This window comes from Tursiops truncatus, chromosome 3 (genome assembly GCF_011762595.2).
Source record: "Tursiops truncatus isolate mTurTru1 chromosome 3, mTurTru1.mat.Y, whole genome shotgun sequence".
NCBI classification, from domain to species: domain Eukaryota; kingdom Metazoa; phylum Chordata; class Mammalia; order Artiodactyla; family Delphinidae; genus Tursiops; species Tursiops truncatus.
In genome coordinates this window covers 3,300,047-3,320,096 of record NC_047036.1, presented here as the reverse complement: position 1 = coordinate 3,320,096, position 20,050 = coordinate 3,300,047, and positions in this window count along the sequence as shown.

The window sequence follows — 20,050 nt, the reverse complement described above, 5'->3', positions numbered from 1 at the left end:
CCCCCTCCCCATATCCTCAAGTCCATTCTCTAGTAGGTCTGTGTCTTTATTCCCATCTTGAACCTAGGTTCTTCATGATCATTTTTTTTTTATTTTTTTAGATTCTATATGTATGTGTTAGCATATGGTATTTGTTTTTCTCTTTCTGACTTACTTCACTTTGTATGACAGACTCTAGGTCCATCCACCTCACTACAAATAACTCAATTTCGTTTCTTTTTATGGCTGAGTAATATTCCATTGTATATATGTGCCACATCTTCTTCATCCATTCATCTGTCGATGATGGACACTTAGGTTGCTTCCATGTCCTGGCTATTGTAAATAGAGCTGCAATGAACATTTTTGTGCATGACTCCTTTTGAATTATGGTTTTCTTAGGGTATATGCCCAGTAGTGGGATTGCTGGGTCATACGGTAGATCTATTTTTAGTTTTTTAAGGAACCTCCATACTGTTCTCCATAGTGGCTGTATCAATTTACATTCCCACCAACAGAGCAAGAGGGTTCCCTTTTGTCCACACCCTCTCCAGCATTTATTGTTTCTAGATTTTTTTATGATGACCATTCTGACCAGTGTGAGATGATATCTTATTGTAGCTTTGATTTGCATTTCTCTAATGATTAATGATGTTGAGCATTCTTTCATGTGTTTGTTGGCAATCTGTATATCTTCTTTGGAGAAATGTCTATTTAGGTCTTCTGTCCACTTTTGGATTGGGTTGTTTGTTTTTTGAATATTGAGCTACATGAGCTGTTTGTAAATTTTGGAGATTAATCCTTTGTCAGTTGCTTCATTTGCAAATATTTTCTCCCATTCTGAGGGTTGTCTTTTCATCTTGTTTTTGATTTCCCTTGCTGTGCAAAAGCTTTTAAGTTTCATTAGGTCCCATTTGTTTACTTTTGTTTTTATTTCCATTTCTCTAGGAGGTGGGTTGTAATCATGGATCTTAACCCTACCGGTTGATCCTCTTGCATTTTTCAAATAGATGCATAATTTATTCACAAATAATAATTTATTTGTATGTATAGCATTTGTAATTTTTTTTCTTTTCTCTAAGTGTAGACTGAAATATTCAAAATTGGCTTAAATAATCCTAGTAATAGGAATGTATGAAAGGTTTATCCTTAAGTATATAATAGCTCTTGGTTAAGAAAGATATTCCTTAACATATTTTTCAACTTTCTTTTTTATTATAATATATTAAGAGATTGATCTTGATTTTGAAGCAGGATAGAAGTTAAATTTGGGGGTTTGTAATCTCATAATTTTGCTCCTGGTAATAGTTCTCATTTAACCTATGGTATTTACATTTCTGCACAACACCATGCTTGGTTTTGAGGGTTTTCAGAAAGAGTATATTGCTATATTTGACCTAATAGTATTGTATCTAGTATTTTGCATCTCCACAGGTAAGTGTGATTGGCTGATTTTCTTCATTGGGTTTGCTTTGTCTTGCTGACTTCCAAACATTAGGATCAGGAGGCGCTTACTCCTTTGATTTTCTGAAGATATGTAAGCAGATTGGGATCTTGCTGTTGATTTGGTTTGAAAACCTGCAATAATTCACACGTTAATGATCTGGGTATAGCACCTTGTTTTGATGGTAATTCCTTGACAGCCTTTCATTTTTCCACAATTTAAAATTTTAATGCTTTGTTTTAAAATTCTAATCATTTTACATTGTGGTTAGAAATAAAGGCTGTACAATTTTCTGAACAACCTTAGCAAGGTGTAATTGACATACACATTTAAAGTATACAATCTAAGTTTTGATAGATGTACACACCCATGAAACCATCACCAGAATCAACATAATGAATGTATTCATCACTCCTAAATGTCCTCATGCTGACTTATTCCTCCCTTATGTCCCTCCCCACACTCTCCCCAGAATCCATTTTCTGTAAATATGAATCAATTTGCATTCTCCAGAGTTTTATAAATGAAGTTGTACAGTATATACCCTTCTAATCTGGCTTCTTTTACTCAGCAAAGTTATTTTGAAATTCACCTATTGTCTTGATGCATCAATAGTTTATTCATTTTTATTTCTGAATAATATTCCATGTCATGGATACACCACAATTTGTTTACCTTTTGATGAGCATTTAACTTGCTTCCATTTTTTGGCTATAGCAAACAAAGCTGCTAGGAACATTCATGTACAGGTACATTTTTGTATGGACTATATTTCCTTTTCTCTTGGGTTAAAAGCTAGTAATGGGATGGCTGAATCATATGATAGGTATTATTTATTTATTGAGAAACTATGATACTGAATTAATAGTACCATTTTACATTCTTACCAGCCATGAATGGGAGTCCAAGGCCCACCGCACTGTCACCAAAAGTTGGTATGGCCAAGTGTTTTTAATCTCAGTTGTTCTAATGCATGTGTAGTGTCATCTCATTATGGTTTTATTTTGCATTGCCCTAATGTACTGGGTCTTTCTTTCAGGAATCCTAGCTTCAGTCCCCACATTCTCAACCTAGGCTATGCCATACTGTCTCCTTAACCTTGTTTTTTATGAAAGCATCATCAAATTAGCTGTGCTATACTATTTCCTAGAACTTCTCAGTGTGAAAGTACAAGTAGAACAAGGGTAGAAGTGTGGGTTTATCTAGAGCTGTGAATTGGCACAGAGAGAAGATGCAGAAGTGTATTTGAACTTAAAGGTATTATAACTTTGGACCATGGGTTTAATTCTGATAGAAAATAAGTAAAATGATCGTAGCTTAGAAGTCTCTATGATATAGAACAATTGTTTTATCAGAGTTTCTTGAAATGGTTGGAAGAATGAGATATTTTTCAAGAAGATTACAGACTAAGTCTAAGAGTAGGTTTTAGAATATTCAAAGAACAATGTACCTCTAACTTCTCTGGCATCTTCAAAAATATTTTTTTCTTTGTCTTGAAGTTTGATAGATTTTCAATGGCAGGAAGGCTACAAAGCTGAGAAGTGAACATCTCGGATGCATCTATCCTCTTGCGTCTGTTAAATGCAGACCCTAAAGTGTTAGTTAACAGAGATTCAGGTAAAACAAAAGCTTGTGTCTTATGCAACTTCAGGTCCCATCAAGGAGTAGTCTTGCTTTTATTCAAAAGGAGTCTTGGTGTACCTACAGACAGTCTTAGGATGTTAGTTAATTACTTCTGACCAGTTTATTTCCTCTATAAGAATGTTTGGTCCTTTGTCACTCTTCATAAATACTCAGGTGTCACTTTTTCCCCCTCTTTTTCTTCTCCTACTCAATTAGAGCATTTTTTCCACCCTTCTCTTTGTTGAATCATAGGTAATTCTTCCATAACTGGATTTCCCTGGATTGCATAATTAAAACTTCAAAAGATTGCCTTCTTTCTTCAAAAGGCTACTAAGGATGTCCAGCATAGCAAGGTTACTGTTGTACCCGTTTATACCAGGCTTTCTCCATAATAAATAATGTATTGCAACCCTAATAACCCTTAATAAATGGATCACTCTTCTTTTTTAAGCTTGTAAGCTTAATTCTAAATATCCAGTTTCTGTAGAACAAGAGCTACTCATAACTTTAATGTATAATTTGGTTACTAATAAGGCACACAACACATTTCTTACAAAAATATGATTCTTGTAGGCAGCTTCTAAAATGATCCTCAATAATCCCTGCCTCCTGATAGCCACAGACTTGTGTGATTCCCTCTCTCGTTGAGCGAGGACTGGACCACCCCATCAAATCAACCTGGTAGACCATGGTAAAGTCGAGGGGATGTATTTGGTGACTGAGCTGCAGATATTATGACATCCATCTTTTTATCAGACTCTCCCTCATGCTGGCTTTGGTGTTGACCATGCCCACATGGCAAGGAGGTGAGATGGGCTCCTGGCCAAGGGCAAGCAAGGAACTTAACTTTTATCCTCGTGACATAGCTCAAAAGAAAACAGGACCTGCCAACAGCCATGTAAGTCAGCTTGGAAGCAGATCCTTCCCCAGCTGGGTCTCAGATTAGACCCCAACCAGGGACAACACCTTTACTAAGGTCTTTGAGAGACTTAGGCAGAGGTCCCAGCAGAGGCATGCCTAGATACTTGACCCACAAAAAACTCTAAGACCAGAGTGTGTCTTGTTCTAAGCCACTAAACTTTATAATAATATGTTCTGCAGCAATATGTAAGTAATACAATATCACACTTCTATTTTTTATTAGCTGCTTTTAAAATCAATTATCATAGAGACAACTCACAAAACATAAAGTTCTGGACTGGTAGAGATTTAAGGCAAATTGTTATTAAATTGTGCCATATAATATGTATATGCTGACTACCCTGGACTTAAAAACGTAATAGTTTAATGTCATTTGTCACCATTCGGCTTAAGCTATAGCCTCGCAGGTATCATTCCTAGAGAAAAGATATCAAGACTAATGGATTTGTTTTCAGAATTATTATACTAAAGTCAAATAAATTATAGGCTGTTTCACTTGGTTAATGTAGAGCATAATCCTGTTCTGGGCTCTCACCTTACCAGGATGAATTTTCCATGTTTCTTATGTTTCCCTCAGAAAAGATGTTTCTATTCAAAATTCTCTTGGTATATGTTGACAACATATGATGTAGAAAAATGAAGAAATCATACCTTTATCTCTGAAAAATTTGTCACTGGCTGCTTTTCCCATTTAATAATTAGCGGGGCAAGGCAGACGTCTACAGGACGTTATCACAGCGTAGTTTCAGAAGTGTGTGCTGCAGTGGCCTGTGATAAATCATCAAACCTTTTCTACATGAAAAGTTTTATTCCTTTGAAAATAGTATGTCACAAATCTTTCTTACAGAAAATTTCCAAATACTCTAAGTTGACACTCCCGCTCTGGAAGGTGTAGCTGGATCTCCCACACCTAGTGCGGCCTAGACGCATTGACCTCCTTGCAAACAATGGAGTCTGGAAAGGGAAACATAGCCACTTACAAATGGACACCCCTGGCACCACGACCTGCACCAACTGGTCAAGGCTGACTCAACCAGTAATGCCTGTGGCTCCCGTGAACCTACTGATGTGAAATGATGAAGACACCTCAGCTCTGTTGGTTTTCTTCCCCAAAATCCATAACTCCAATCCAATGGTGGGAAGACATCAGAGAGACCCAAACTGAAGGGCATGCTACAAATACTACTTTAGCATTCTTCAAAACTCTCAAATTCATAAAACAATGGGAGACCGAAAAATTCACTCATCAAAGGAGACATGATGAACAAGGAAATGTATAATCCTGGATTGGATCTTGGAACAGAAAAAGAACACTAGTGAAAAAACTGGTAATATTCAGATAATCCATAGTTCAATTAATAGTATTGTATGAATATTGCTTGTTTAGTTTTGACACATCTGACATTGTTATGTAATATGTTAACAGAAGAATCTTGTGATGGGTGTACTGGAACTCTTTGTACTATCTTAGCAACTTTTTTCTAAATCTAAATTTATTCCGTAATAAAATTTAAAAAAATATATATATTATGTCACATTAGCTTATACTAATTGAAATGAGTAAGAATCCAACTCTGCTGTTTAAGACTAAATTTTAAAACTCTTTCCAACTGCCTTGTCCAATTTAAACCAATTTTGGTTTGTATTAATTTAGTATGCTTAAGCAGTTTTAAAAAATAACATGTGCAACCAGAGACAGACTGGAACAGTTTTTGTTTGGTTTAGAGATTAACACAAAGAAAAACAACAAAATTTTAATGCCTCCGGACACACCTTACTGAAAGTATTCCAGCCTTCTGGTTTTATTTAATTGAGTGGGAAGACAAAGGAACTTTATTACATATTTGATAAAACATCCAGGAGGCTTTAGATTTCTTTTTCTTGCACTCTTTCATGATGATCATCAGACTATTGTAGAATTAAGCACAAACCCAACAATGTGAAGAATGCTGAGTGAGGTTAACCACAAGTTACATAAATGAGACAATTAATCCATTGAACACAGAATTCACTCACATTTTTTTTTCTGTTCTTTTCTTTTATCGACTGTTTAAGTAATTTATGGTTCTCACTGATAAGGTCTAATGCCTGTGGCCAGCGATCATCCGTTTAAGCAGCCTTCCAGATGGCATCCTTGACCAACAGGGAAACTTGAGAAGCAGCCCACATAAACCACTTATCCCAATGCAGAAATCCCAGCCATTGTTTTGTGAGGAACCCAAGGCCAGTCTCTTTCAGAGCATAAAGAGACTTTACTAATCAAAGTCCATCTGGACTTTGCATTCCATTTCAATCTTACAATCCAGTTTAACTGCCCTTTCATCTCTCTTTAGATTGCTCATCCCCATACTATGGAGTGGGCTGGAGTTGAGAAGGTTGCCACTTGTTTGTTTTATTTTTTTTAATATAAAATCAATTAAAATGTGTCATTGATTCTAACCTTCATATTGTGAGGAACAGTCAACCTAGTCCTGCTTCTTGTAAACTTCCCCTGATCAAAGAATTACTGATAACCTAACCACAGCAGGTAGTAAACATGGGGAAGAAAATCCATAATTACATCGACTTAGGTACCTGTCTTTATTTCTTTATCTTATTTTTTTCAGCTGTATTGAGGTATAATTGACATAGAAAATTATATTTGAAGTGTGCACTGTGGTGATTTGATATAGGTATACATTGTAAAAGGATCCCTCCCCATCTAGTTACTAGTTAATTAATACATCTATCATCCCGCTTTTTTTATGTGAGAGCATGTAAGTTCTACCCTCTTAGGAAATTTCAGTAATACAATATGGTGTTTTCAACTATAGTCACCATCTTATACTTTAGATCCTCAGACCTTATTCATCTTATAGCTGAAAGTTTGTACCTTTTTTCAACTCTTCCTATTTCTCCCATCCTGCCCCCAGACCCTGAAAAACACTTTCCTAATCTGTTTCTATGAGTTTAACTTTTTGTTAGATTCCATATGTAAATGAGGTCATACAGTATTTGTCTTTCTCTGTCTGACTTATTTCACTCAGCACAACACCCTCAAGGTCCATCTGTGTCACAAACAGCAGGATTTTCTTCTTTCTCATGGTAGATTTTTATATGTATTAACATGTATGTGTGTGTATGTATGTATGTATGCATATACATACATACATACACACATTATATTCTCTTGTCCTTTCACCCATCGATGGACACTTAGGTTGTTTCCATATCTTAGCTATTGTGAATAAGGCTGCAATGAACATGGGAGTGCAGATATGTCTTTGTGTTCCTGTTTTCATTTCTTTTGGATATATACCCAGAAACGGGATTGCTGTATCATTTGATGGTTCTCTTTTTAAGGTTTTTGAGGAATCTCCACAGAGCTTTCCATAGTGGTTGCACTAATTTACATTCCCACCAATAGTGAGGCACATTTAAACTGATAAGATTTAAAAGTAGAATACAATATTCAGAAATTTTGAAATTTTAATTGATGTATACCTAAAGAAATTATAGCATCCAATAAGTCATGTAATTGTGCAGATTAAACTTTTGTGCTTTTTAATTCATAATTAAGTTATTGGACTTAGAGATGTATTTTAAGGGCCCCACAGAGATTACTGGATTTAGAATCATTGTGCAGAATAATAAAGCTAAACGACCTATTTAAGTCCTAGATAAAGACCTTACTCTCTAGAATAGATGGTTTCAAAGCCCTTAGGCACAAAATTAAATAGACCAAGGAAATAACAGATTCAAACATATACATTGACATAACTGTTGGATCTGACAGTCTTTCACATCAATTTTTCTACATTTCTTTTAAAAGTCTTAGAGGTAAATTGAATGTGCTTCTGATTGTTGAGTAAGGCTTTAGAAACTAAGATTGTGCCCTATATTCTTAGTTAAGTTTTAATGGCCCATTTCATTAGAAAAGTACATACTTGTCACCTCTAGCCCACACTGTCCTCCCCAAGGAGAAGTCAGACATGCATTGACTAAACTATCAGCACAGCTAGGATTGTCCTCTTGCAGGATATATTCTGAAGAATATATTCCAAGGAATGGCATAGACCTGAGCAAAAGCACATTTGAGTTTTTGGAATTATTCATGTTATAAAACTATGATAGCCCTGGCCTGTGGAAAAATGTCCCTTGTACAAAACTTTTGATGGAATGCACGGTCCTTATGTACCCTGCGTTTGCTCACTAATATGAAATCCTAGACTGTCTTAAACCAGTACTGATTTGTTTAATTGCTTCCTGCTGGTGACATACATTTCCAGTTAAGGCATACTGGACCCTCAGCCTTTCCTGTTGAGACAGAGAATAAAAGAAAGCAACACAAGGTCATTATATTAGTATCAGGGAAGTAGCTTTATGACATGTTATGATTAGCTTGGTTAGAATATTTAAGGTTTTTTTGGTATGGGTTTTCTCTTTGTGCTGATACAGAATCAGAAGGGCTGTTTGAAGCAGCATCTCTATTAATTCGTCTGCCAAAATAGTTTTATCAGGTTTCATGGGAAATATACAGATTATTGGAGCAAGTGCTCTATGACCATTCAAATGGGTCCGTCATGCCCACCTTCCACATGGTTAAATAATCAGAGCAAGAATTGGGGCAAGGAGGGAGGCACCCACGATTTGTCTGGGAGATACTGGAGAGAAACCCTCTGAATATCTGAAGAGTCAAGTGCAGCCTTGATTCACAGCGTGGTCTCCTGGAGGGGATCCTAGAATAACAAAAGGACATTAGTGGGAAAACCAGTGACGATTAAATTATAGAGTTTAATTCAGAGCAGTATATGGATGTTTGTCCCTCAGTTGTGACAAGTGCATCATGATGAAGTAAAATATTACCATGGGGGGCAACTGGGGGCGTAGTACCACTTTTGCAAGTTTTCTGTGAATCAAAATTATCCCAAAATGTAAAAGTGTATTAAAAAAGAAAAAAAACTTTAGAAAGTCAAAATGGTATAGTGTGGCATTTATATATATATATATATATATATATATATATATATATATATATATATATATATATATATATATATAGTGTGTGGCCAGTGTGACACTGGCCATGTCACACAGGGTAAGGTGACAACTTACCCTGAGCAACTTTTTGCCTAAAAATCCTTGCCCGGACACCAAATAATAAAAACCCAACTATGGTTATAAATCATGCTGGTGGCTTCACTGATACATCCAGCCTCTCCAAAATAAGAGCAGCAAAACTTTATTTTGTCAACACAGTAAAACACTGTCTAAACACCTCTTGGGGAATGAGAACTCGTAATACCCATAGACTCAAAAACAGTAATAGGCATTCACTAACTATTCAAGTTCAGTCTTACAAGTCCCCCTGCTGGTTTGGCTTTTAGGGCCTACCCTATGTTTGATCACACTTGAGAAGTGACTAACAGATTTAGAGAATTTAGAAACCCCAGCCATAGAATCTTGCATAAGGATCAAAGGCTGCACAGACCTTGTGTTTTATCTTGAACAGGCCCCTGCTCCTCCCAGGCTTTATCTGCTGTGTGAAGAGGAATCATCTCAATAATAAGAAATGTCCTTATAATGCATTTCTTCATTAGACAGGTGTTTATCACACACATACTGTGTGCTTGGCAATGTGGCCATTGGGGATACAAAGATTAATAAGAGGCCTCTGGTACTTGAGGGCCAATTAATCTGGCACAAAGAAGAGACACCTAAAATGACAAATCTCAGGGAAACAGAACACCAGACATGTGAGCATGAGGGCAAGATTCCCTTGGGACCAAGAAGACACACGGGTGCCCACATCAGGTTCAACAATAAACCATTTTGATTGGAAATAAAACAATTCAGCCTGTAGACATGGTCTATATCTCAGTCTTTCCTCCTATTAGAGAAGGTTATTTTTGTCTCTTCAGAATATTGTCAAACAAACGCGGCAAACAAATATTTGTAAAGCATTCTGAGTCCTTTGAATAAATGAAATTGTAAGACTGAAGCCCATGTTACATCCTGGGTCAATAGACTTTACAAAATGCATTTAGCACTAAAAACTATATAAATATAAATAAAGGTTTTAAAAATGATAGGAACTAGAGGTGGCTAATTCTGCACCACATACATGAAATACCATTATGTTTTTTGACTGTCCAAAGCCTGGATTGACCATGATAATTACCTTTAGATGTTTGATGTAGGGTTTTAAGAGCTTCTGGTATAAGGCATCGATCCAACCAAGAAATTTTCATAACGAAGTTCCTACCCAGCTTGGGATTTCTGATGCTGGCTAGTCAGACAGGGACCAGAAAGATGCCTTATGTCACCCACATCAGCCGCAACTTCTCTTCTTTTCTTTCCATTCTGGTGGTATTTTTGCTGAACCTAAACCGATAATAATGATATACTTACATGGCCTGTTCTGTATATCTGTCATATTAAAGTCTAGGCTGTTTGTTTATCATACTGTGATCTATAGCTTTCTATTAATTTAATTATACTAAAAGATCTTAAAAGCCTTGGGCTAAGTAACATGTCAATTAGGAATGAGTTTAACCTGGAATAAATATACATTTAATACTTGTAATTTATGGCTTTAAATACAAACAAAGCCCTCACTATGACACAATCTATTATTAATTGCTCCAATGCCTGAAGTCCAATTAAGGAAATCCATTTATATTTTTTTTCAGAGAAAGTCAATGTTCATTTCTCATAGGAAGTTCTAGATGCCGCCACTCTCTCATAAACCAGTAATGCCACAAAGCACTTTTGTGTGTAATGAACTAGGTCACGTGATAAGTGAGAAGGAGGGTAAAGGGGGAGATAAAGCCTGTGGGGAGGGCTCAGTAACACCCAGACCAAAATGTAGGGCTCATATAAGTGTTTCCAACTAAAATATGATTAGACCCTATCACAGACTAATTAACTACCATTTTATGAAGGTTTTTGACTTGCAGTAAGTGCATTTCAGGTACAAACACACCTTAAGCTACAATACTAGTATGTTTTCAGTAATTATATGTGGCCTAAAAACAACTTTACTACTAGCTTTTTTTTCTGCAGGCATATGAAAAGTTACACATTAAAATGTCAGTCTCTGTGTTGAGAAAAGATAGTTAATGCCTGGGGTCACATTTTATGGCAAAAGTTATGAATCCCTGAGAAATAACTTTTATAGTGGAAACCCTGACACAGTGTTTTGTGCACTCGTGCTACCCACAAAAGAGAGAATTTAGGAGTTTAGAAATTTTAATGTGTGAATTGTAAACAAATATATTCTAAATAACTTTAAATATTTTCTGTTATTTCAAATCCCTCCAAAACAGCAAAAAAATTCTTCATATCTTGTTTGTGATCTTCAATGGAGATTACCACACAAACATCATTTATTTTAATTCAGCTACGTCTCTTTAGCGTTATTATATTTTTCTATTAAATACTATGAACATTAGTTGTGATTTACAATGTGATGGATTCCAGGTTTCTCTAAAATCTCTGAGGGAGCAACAGAAACTTTATTCTGTGGGATCTATATTGTAGTCTTAGTTTATAAATCAGAGATGTTGGCTGTAATACAGTGGCAAAATGTAGTCACATACCTGTGTTTCAACCAGTCTTCTTAGGATAGAAGACTCCTGGCTGGCTCCTTTAACAAGGACCCTTCCTTCAATATGAAAATGATGATAGTAATACCTATCATAACATAGTATATGGCACAAACAAGATAAGCCATCTATAGTACCAGGCAGCAGATTAGGACCCAATAAATGGTAGATACTATTGGTGTAAACAAGTATTCACATCTTAATGTCATTTAGAGACCCAGAAGGTAGTATATTTGTAGCTAATTTATCAGGTTACAGATCCATTCCATACATATATTTATATATATAACATATACATGGCTCTTTCAGGTGTTAATTTAAAGTTTTTGCTCAATTTGGTTTCTCCTAATAAAAAAAATAGAGAAAAGAGTTGGTCCATGTATCAAGATGGATGACATATGTCATTCTTTCCAATCTAATATTCTCCCTACTGGAAAATTTAGTGCCTCTATCTAAAACTCTGAGGATAGATTGTTTTTTAAAAGCATCTGCAAATTGGGAAAAAAATCTCAAATTGTGGGCAACACCTTAGTAATTTAAATTAAGATCTATTAAAAATAAAGAAGCATATTTTGTTTCTTAGACCGTCAGAACTTGAAGGAGAAATTTCTTGAATGTTCAAATTTTACCAGTGAGAAAAGACTCAGGTCTTCCTACTGAGAGGGAATGATGACTGAATGAAGTCAGTTAATGATGTTTGATTTAATGATTTAATAATGTCTGCATAGACGCATTTAACATATCTAATTAATATATACTACACTTAAAACTAGTAGCTTCCACAATGTTTCATTTTCCACGCTCATTATAAGATGTAAGTGCATGTGGATTGCATTATTTCCTGCATCTGAAATATCTAAATTTTAAATATCAATGGAGAGAGATTGCTGGCATTTAACATCGTGTTGAATTTTGTCAGTTTTTGTGTTTGTTGAATGTGTATCAAAGAGACCACGTTTCTTTCCTGAGGAGGAGAAAGAAGCCATCCCTACGGATCCGGTTTATGGAATAAATGGGATGGGATCTGAAGAGGGCCAGGCAAAGTCAGCCCCTTAGATTACCCTGTAGGAAGTCGTATGGTGTGCCTAATATGAAAAGTTAGTTGTTTAACATAATATATCTGTAAAGAAACAGATATATCAGTTGCTTTGGAGTTTGTCTTAATGCATGCACATCATTATTCAGGAAATTTTCACAGAAAGGAAGTCCTAAAATGTGGTGCTCATATTGCTGTCACACAGAGCAGAGGTTGGGGAAAATCTAGTTATTTATTTACTAGTTAGATACATAATGAGAGGCTGAGGTGTCCAGGTCCAGGAACATGGCCTTGCTTATAAAAGTTAGATTCTATAAAATTTACATGCATATAAAGTATAGGCAACATTTATAAACTATAATAAAATTAATAAATTTCAAAATGTCACATTTAAATGAATAATTAATTTTAAAGTACTTCAATTTGGTTATTATTTTAATGAGCCTTGAGGTTTATAATCCAATAAACGCTTCTATTATTAGAAAAAATTTTGGACAGAAACAAACATTACACGTGGAATAATGTAGTTAGAGAGAGCTGCTTTCACGCTCATCCATGTCTACACGTTTATCTACTCTGAGTGTTGTATGTCCCCGTGAAGTGTCTGCACACTAGCCAGCAGAGGATCATGTGGCAGCTTCATGTCTAACCTTCACAGAAACAGTTGGAATGTAGGGAGTTCTCCTCAAGTACCCAACAGTGGGGTCATTTATTAAAAGCTCTCCAGCCTCGGGATAGAGCTGATATTTGAATCTGATCTCTTTGAGGACAAAGCCTGTGTGTTAGCTTCTGGGCTCATCTGCCCGTAAGTCTCAAGAGGACATTGTCCTTAACCCCACGTGGAGACATGGGTATTGGCCCAGACACCCAGGTGTGTACATACACACATGCATGTGTGACACACCCACATACACATACATACACACAGGCACACCCACATACACACACACCCATATACATACACACATAGTACACACACACACACACAGCCATTCACACTTGCAGTGTTTTGTCTTGTTTTCTGCTTTAAATTCCAGTCTTACATTGAGACTATAACTGTTTATTCAACTACTAACATCCAACCTTATCTAAATTGTGATTTTCAAATTCTGCCTTATATTAAAAACCACAAGCTAATCCTCATTTGGATATAAAAACACACTCTAATAAAATGACCTACAGTGATTTATGAAACTAGTGTGCCTGCACATTGATAATCTATGTCCATTTGAATTTGTTTATAAATATTTCCCCCTAAATATCCACTTAACTCAATCTGCATCTATGAATGCACATATATTTTTCTCTCCACGAATTAGATATAGTTCTGAGTGTGTGAGGGGAATGTAAACCTGGGCTGGTCTATATCAGAGAGATAAAGTTGAGCAGGGAGAGAGGAAAGTCAGAGAGCCTGACTGCACAATAAAATATTCACAACGGAAAGCCCACAACTGCAAATAATTGAATTAGGCAAGAGCAATACAGACAGGGCATTGCCTGGGGATTGATGGTCATCTGTGGGAGTTGATCATTCGAAGTGGTCATCAATCCCTCAGAAAATGCCCTACACCAAGGTCATTGTGGCTATAAGAACCCATTTATTTTTCACCATAGAGGATTTTAAAATCCTTCATTTTCCTTGATTTTCTGCATTATCATCATTCCTTCAGGTGACTGTGCTAGGGATAGCTTTGAATAGTGCTGGGCTGAACTTAGTATTTCTGAATCATTGGTCTCCAAGGCATCCACCAACAGCAAACATTCTTCCAGTGTGGAATGTTTTATCTAGGCTGAGTAATATTCCAGAGTTTTTTAAACCATGAAAATTTAGTGAAGTCTTAAAAATTGTAAAATGTGCACTTTGTCTTAGACCAAAACACTCTTGGAAAAAGACATTATAAAACATATATTATTGGTTTGCATCAACATTCATTATGGGAATAAAGATACAAATTACAGTGATCAAAAAGGTCATAGACAAAATTATCTAGAGTTTATGACTAGCTCTCATTTACAACAACATTACATTTTATAGCACAAATGACATGATGAGATGTGGTCAATTAGGGATGTGATTAAATCTGTCTACACTACCTCTCAAAAATAATCATGAATAAAATGTCTAATGACTTTTTAAAATCAGAAGTTTAAATAATTAAATTTCTCTTAGCTGCTACTTACCAAGACAAATTTATTATCTGTTAGGAACACATGTGTTATTTTTAGGCTTGCTAACAAATAATAAAATAAAAAGAACATTATTTAAAAGGTGAGAAGAAAAGACAAATTACTGTTGGTAAAATTTGCTCAGACTTTAGACTTTAACAGTGAAGTTTTTTTTTTTTTTTTTGAAATTTTCATTTGAATTATTGTGACCTAAAATTTTACATGATGGGCACGCTTTATAAGCCTTCCTTTATTTTCTTGGCCTCAGAAGTCCTCTGTGCCTTCCAAGCTTGCTCAGCCACAGGTATCAGCATGAAGCTGGTTATCCAGGCAATGCACTGACCCTCTGTCTCACCTCCTGGGTGACTACCTAAGAGGCCGGATGAGGCAACCCAGACCTGTTGGAGACAACTCCCAGTGGAGCAAACGTTGAACACAAGGAGACCCGAGAAAGAGGCAGCCAACTAGATCAGGTCCTCTCCTTTTCTCCCCACAAAGGACTGGTCAGCTAGCATGCTGTTTCGTTTCACAAGGCAGTGGCACATGCTCAGTATCTTCTGGTGTTCCCATCCCTCACTGCCTGCCTCACTTCCCTCCGACCTCAATCACACATCTCTTGATATGCAATCCTTAATCAAGCATTGGTGTACACGTCTTCTTCCTAGAGATCCCAGGATAAGAAGCAATATCCAATTATGCAAACTTAAGACAAAATGGTACCCATGACACCCACATATACCAAACTAATTTTGATATTTGGGTAATTGCTTTTCTCATTTGATGTTTAATTTTGTTCACAGAATTACTAATTTTTCTTATTCATACTTCACTTATATCTAGAGTGTAGGCAAAATTGAAAATTTGTTAATTTGGCTGATCAAATTATAGTCTGCACATTACCTATTCAACTTACCAATCTGTAATTTTCACCTCTATTAATTTTCAATACCTTAGGCAATATGGGGCTGAATTCTCCCCATGCATTTTTATCTTTGTTCCTATCTTCTCTGGGTCCTACAGTTTTTTGGACAAAACCGTCTTGTAGTAGATACCACTAGTTGATTTTCTAATACCCATTTCCCTCCTTCTGTTATTTAACAGAATCTGATGTAATTAATAGTGGTGATGTGTCCTGGCAACCTACACTTGATCCTGGACTCCCTTGCAGTTGGAGGGACCCAATGAGATGTCAGCAGATGTTGTTGGGCTGGTGATGCTCTGTTTGCACCCCTGACATTGACCTCCATCCTCCAAATCCTCCACTATGTTCTGTGTGCCAGGAGCTTCTCTGTGAGGAATACACCATCTACCCATCTTTTGTTTTGGTCAATGGTGAACATAGGAAGATGAAAAAGACAGAGAGAAACCAAGATCAAAGAGAAGGAGATTAATATAAAGCAAGGTGATGTGGGACATTTATTCTCCTGGCTGCATTCCTGAGCTGAGGGTCAGAGGTCTTGTCCAACAGCCCTCGTCTCACTGTTCACTCTCTTTCCAAGGCTCCATAATCTCCAGTTTGCCAATTTTACTCTAAGAGAAAGACTGAAGGACATGCCCAGCATTTAAAGATGTTAATGTGTTCTTGTGGAGACCTGTCCAACTTCAAAATATAACTTTTTCATAATTGGAAATCATCATTTCTTCTTACTGTATTGTCCTTTTTCCTTTACTACCATTGAAAATAAATCAAGGCACTCCATCTGTTCATCACTTCAACTTTTTATCTTCTATAGTATGGACACTCAGCATTCCATCTAAAACACAGTATTTCTCAACTTTTCCCTGGAAACTAAATGACCACATATTTCCCTATGGAGTCATTCCCAATGTACACCACCCATGTCTTGATGGTCCAGGTTCTGCAGCTCAAGAAGAAACCTATATGAGCATATCTGATCTAGGCTATTCCTCTAGAGTTAATTTGAGGCAGAACAAAGATTTTTAAAAATGTAGCTTCCTTTTGCTGGTCTCTGCTTATTTCCATGAAGACTTCTGCAAGTGTCTGAGTCTATTCAGGTTATTTTAAAAGTATTTAAAAGAAAAATTTAGAATATTTTACAGTCACCATCTTCACAATAAAAGTTATTTTCTCCTGCCATTTTGAGAGGAAAATTGGACCCAGATAATATAGCATCAGACTCCAGTATTTACAATGGGTTCTCTCTTTGAGTGTAGTCAACTCATAAAAGTTGTAACACAAGGGGAAGTTGAAAGGACATCAATAACACCACACAATGAATAATCACTAATCACTACCCTCCCCACAAATTCACAGTATTTTGCAATATTACTACAGATTTATCTACTGAAATATGATTTCAAGTTTCAAGACTAATTATTGAAATTGGATATGCTCAAATTTTCATATTTTCTACACTGACAATAAGTCCATTCTTTTCTTCAAGAGAGAATAAAAATACAAATTAAAATTAAGGACAAGAACCTCAGGCTAAGGACCATGGATGCTTCCATCTACCAGATATTGAAGGACAAACCCACTCTCTCCTTGTCCTGTGTCCTCAGGGAGGTCTCCAAACAATGTCCACTAGAGTTCTATTGCCTAGTTCATGTGAGCTCTGCAAATAATAATAATTTTAAAAAAACAAACACTGTTCAGCCTCTTTGCTATCATGTTTTACTTGTATCAGTGTTCATAATATATTATTCTGCCAAACACTGCTAAACTCTGAGTAATTTTCCTATTAGTAGTGCCACAAAAATGTACCCTTAAATAATAAAATACCAGCCAGGGTGTTCTAATGATATATACTAGTTTCACAGGTTAACAATTGTCAACTCTTACTAAAAAGTATTATAGGAGTAAAATTATGGGAGTATATTTTGCAAGAAGGATTTCAACAACCATGTCATTCTGTACATTCATTTCTTTTTTTAACTTGTAAAATAATGACTATTGTAATCTCTTTATTTAACAATCAGTCTTTGTGTAAACTTTAGCTGCCAAAATCCTTTAAAGGATAAACAGCCAACATTAAAGAGTGTTGGAATCTTAGTTTCTTTGATGCTTTCTCAGGAGAAATGGGTTAGTCACTTCCTTTCCCTCATGCTGAATCTTGTCAAAGAAAATGACAAGAAAAACAAAACCAAGCAAATAGCAAACAGACGAATGAAAAGTGGATGTTACGGTGGGGTATGTGTTGACACAGAGCTGTAGTATAAGAGGTTGTCATTCATTTGATTATAAAATCTAAACACTACAGAAATACTTTTACAAAGCTCTTTTGGGGAAGACTTACTGGGTATGTTAGTTATTCCTTTAAAAAAAAAAGACATCTTGGTAGAAGTCCACCCTCTGGATCAGCGCATGTCATATCATGTATAAAACAAGGTTAAGCAATTGTGTAGAAAGACTGGATTAAAACAGAAGCCATCCCTGCCTGGGAACAAGCTTTGGTCAATAAAATCACAGGAAGGTCCTCTTCCATTCCAGATCACCCAGGTCAGGACCCACAGCCCCCTACTTGTACTCTGTCCCCTTGGGTCCCCTTGGCTCTGTCAAGCCTGTCTCTGAACCTGGACCAGAATTTCTCACTCTGTTTATCAGATCCAAATTGGGTCACCACATGTAGCCAACCTCTACCCACCAATTAGATGCTCTCTTGGTTCTTTTCTCTGTTACCATCCTTATATCTTATGCCACCCACTTCTTTCACTGGATTATTTATCTACCCACCCTTACAGTCATCAAAGGCTTTTCAATCCCCCACTGGGCTCCAGGCACTGTACCAAAGGCAGGGGTTACTGCAGTGAATAAAGCAGAAGAGGCCCAAGAGCTCATGAACCTTACATTGTAGAGGAGGAGAAAGACAAGAAAGCAATAAAGAAACATCAACCTAAAGGGAAAGTAGCAAATATTGCCAAATTAAGGTTTTGGAAAAGGTGGCCTGTGGAGAGTGACTGGATGGTCTCCATAGACTGGGTGGTCATGGAAGGCCTGTCGGGGAAGGAACTTTGTAAGCTGAGATCTGGGGATGGATAGGGGGTGGGGGGAGAAGGGGCAGGGGGAGGATTTCCAAGGAAGAGCCAGAGCTCCATCCCCAAGGCCGGATTCCTACATTCCAGGGACAGAAGGCAGGCACGGATGTGGCTGGAGACCTAGGACACAGAGCGCACTACACTGGCATGGTATGAGGTGAAGACCGGACCCTGTGGGCTTCACTGTGCCTGGGAAGATTATGGATGAAAGGAAGCAATCCTGAGGGGTTTCAAGCAAGGGAATTACATGGTCTGAGTTGTTCTTCAAAGCAGCTGTTCTGCTTCCCTGGAGAAGGACAAAGGGGGCCCTTAGAAAGCAGACTTTCACTGTCACACAAGATGAAACTAGTTTGCCCTTCCTACAAAGTCTTTCCAACCCTTTTAAACAATCACTCATGCATTTGGAAGGTATGAAATGAAATCTGAAAATAGAGCCTGGAGAGTTTTACATGATTTTTTTTTTTTTTTTTGTAAAAGTATACGATAGAAAATATATTTTCAAAATTTTGTTGTTGTCGTTGTTAATAGCAGACCAAAAACAAAAAAAAGTTTCCTGGATTATTTCCTATTTACTATAGAAGAGAGTATCAACTGGGGACAAAAATTTTTGTCCATAAAAAGCATAACTCTTCAAGAGAGTTGGGAAAATACAAGAAAATATCAAACCTCACCCTAGATAGAGGCAGCCTTACCACTTCTTTGTCATCCTACACGTGGGCAGAAAGCTATTGTGATTCTGCAGACATTATTTGTTGTTGCATTCGCATGATGATCTTTCTCCACCCTCTGTTTCCACATTCATGTTGAACATGATGCTGTACATGGTGGAAACCCAGGCCTTCCCCGTGGCTCACTGTTGTGATTCTGCCTGAGCAGGGATAAGAGGGAGCTGGTGGAGCAAGTGTAAAGTTTTCTGCAACACATACACAATTTCAAAATTTGTAAAGGACTTGTGCTCTTATCTTGTGAAAGGTTTACCTATACCAACAAAAAAATATAGACTTTAATGTGGATTAATCACATACAATGACATTTTTGTCTTGAGTACAGTAAAATTCTTGTCTTGAGCTGATTTTCTTCTGAATGAATGAATTGGCCAACAGACTGAAATGACCTTAATACAGTAACAAATTTCCAACAGGTGTATCTATGTGGATCCTTCCATGAACTCATATTCCAGTGAGGAATTAGAGAAGACATACATATCCCACTGATATTTGAAAAGACTGGCATAACCACGATGTTTAAATTTGGCAGTAATTATTCCTAACATCTTAAACCTAAGATTCTGTATCTACT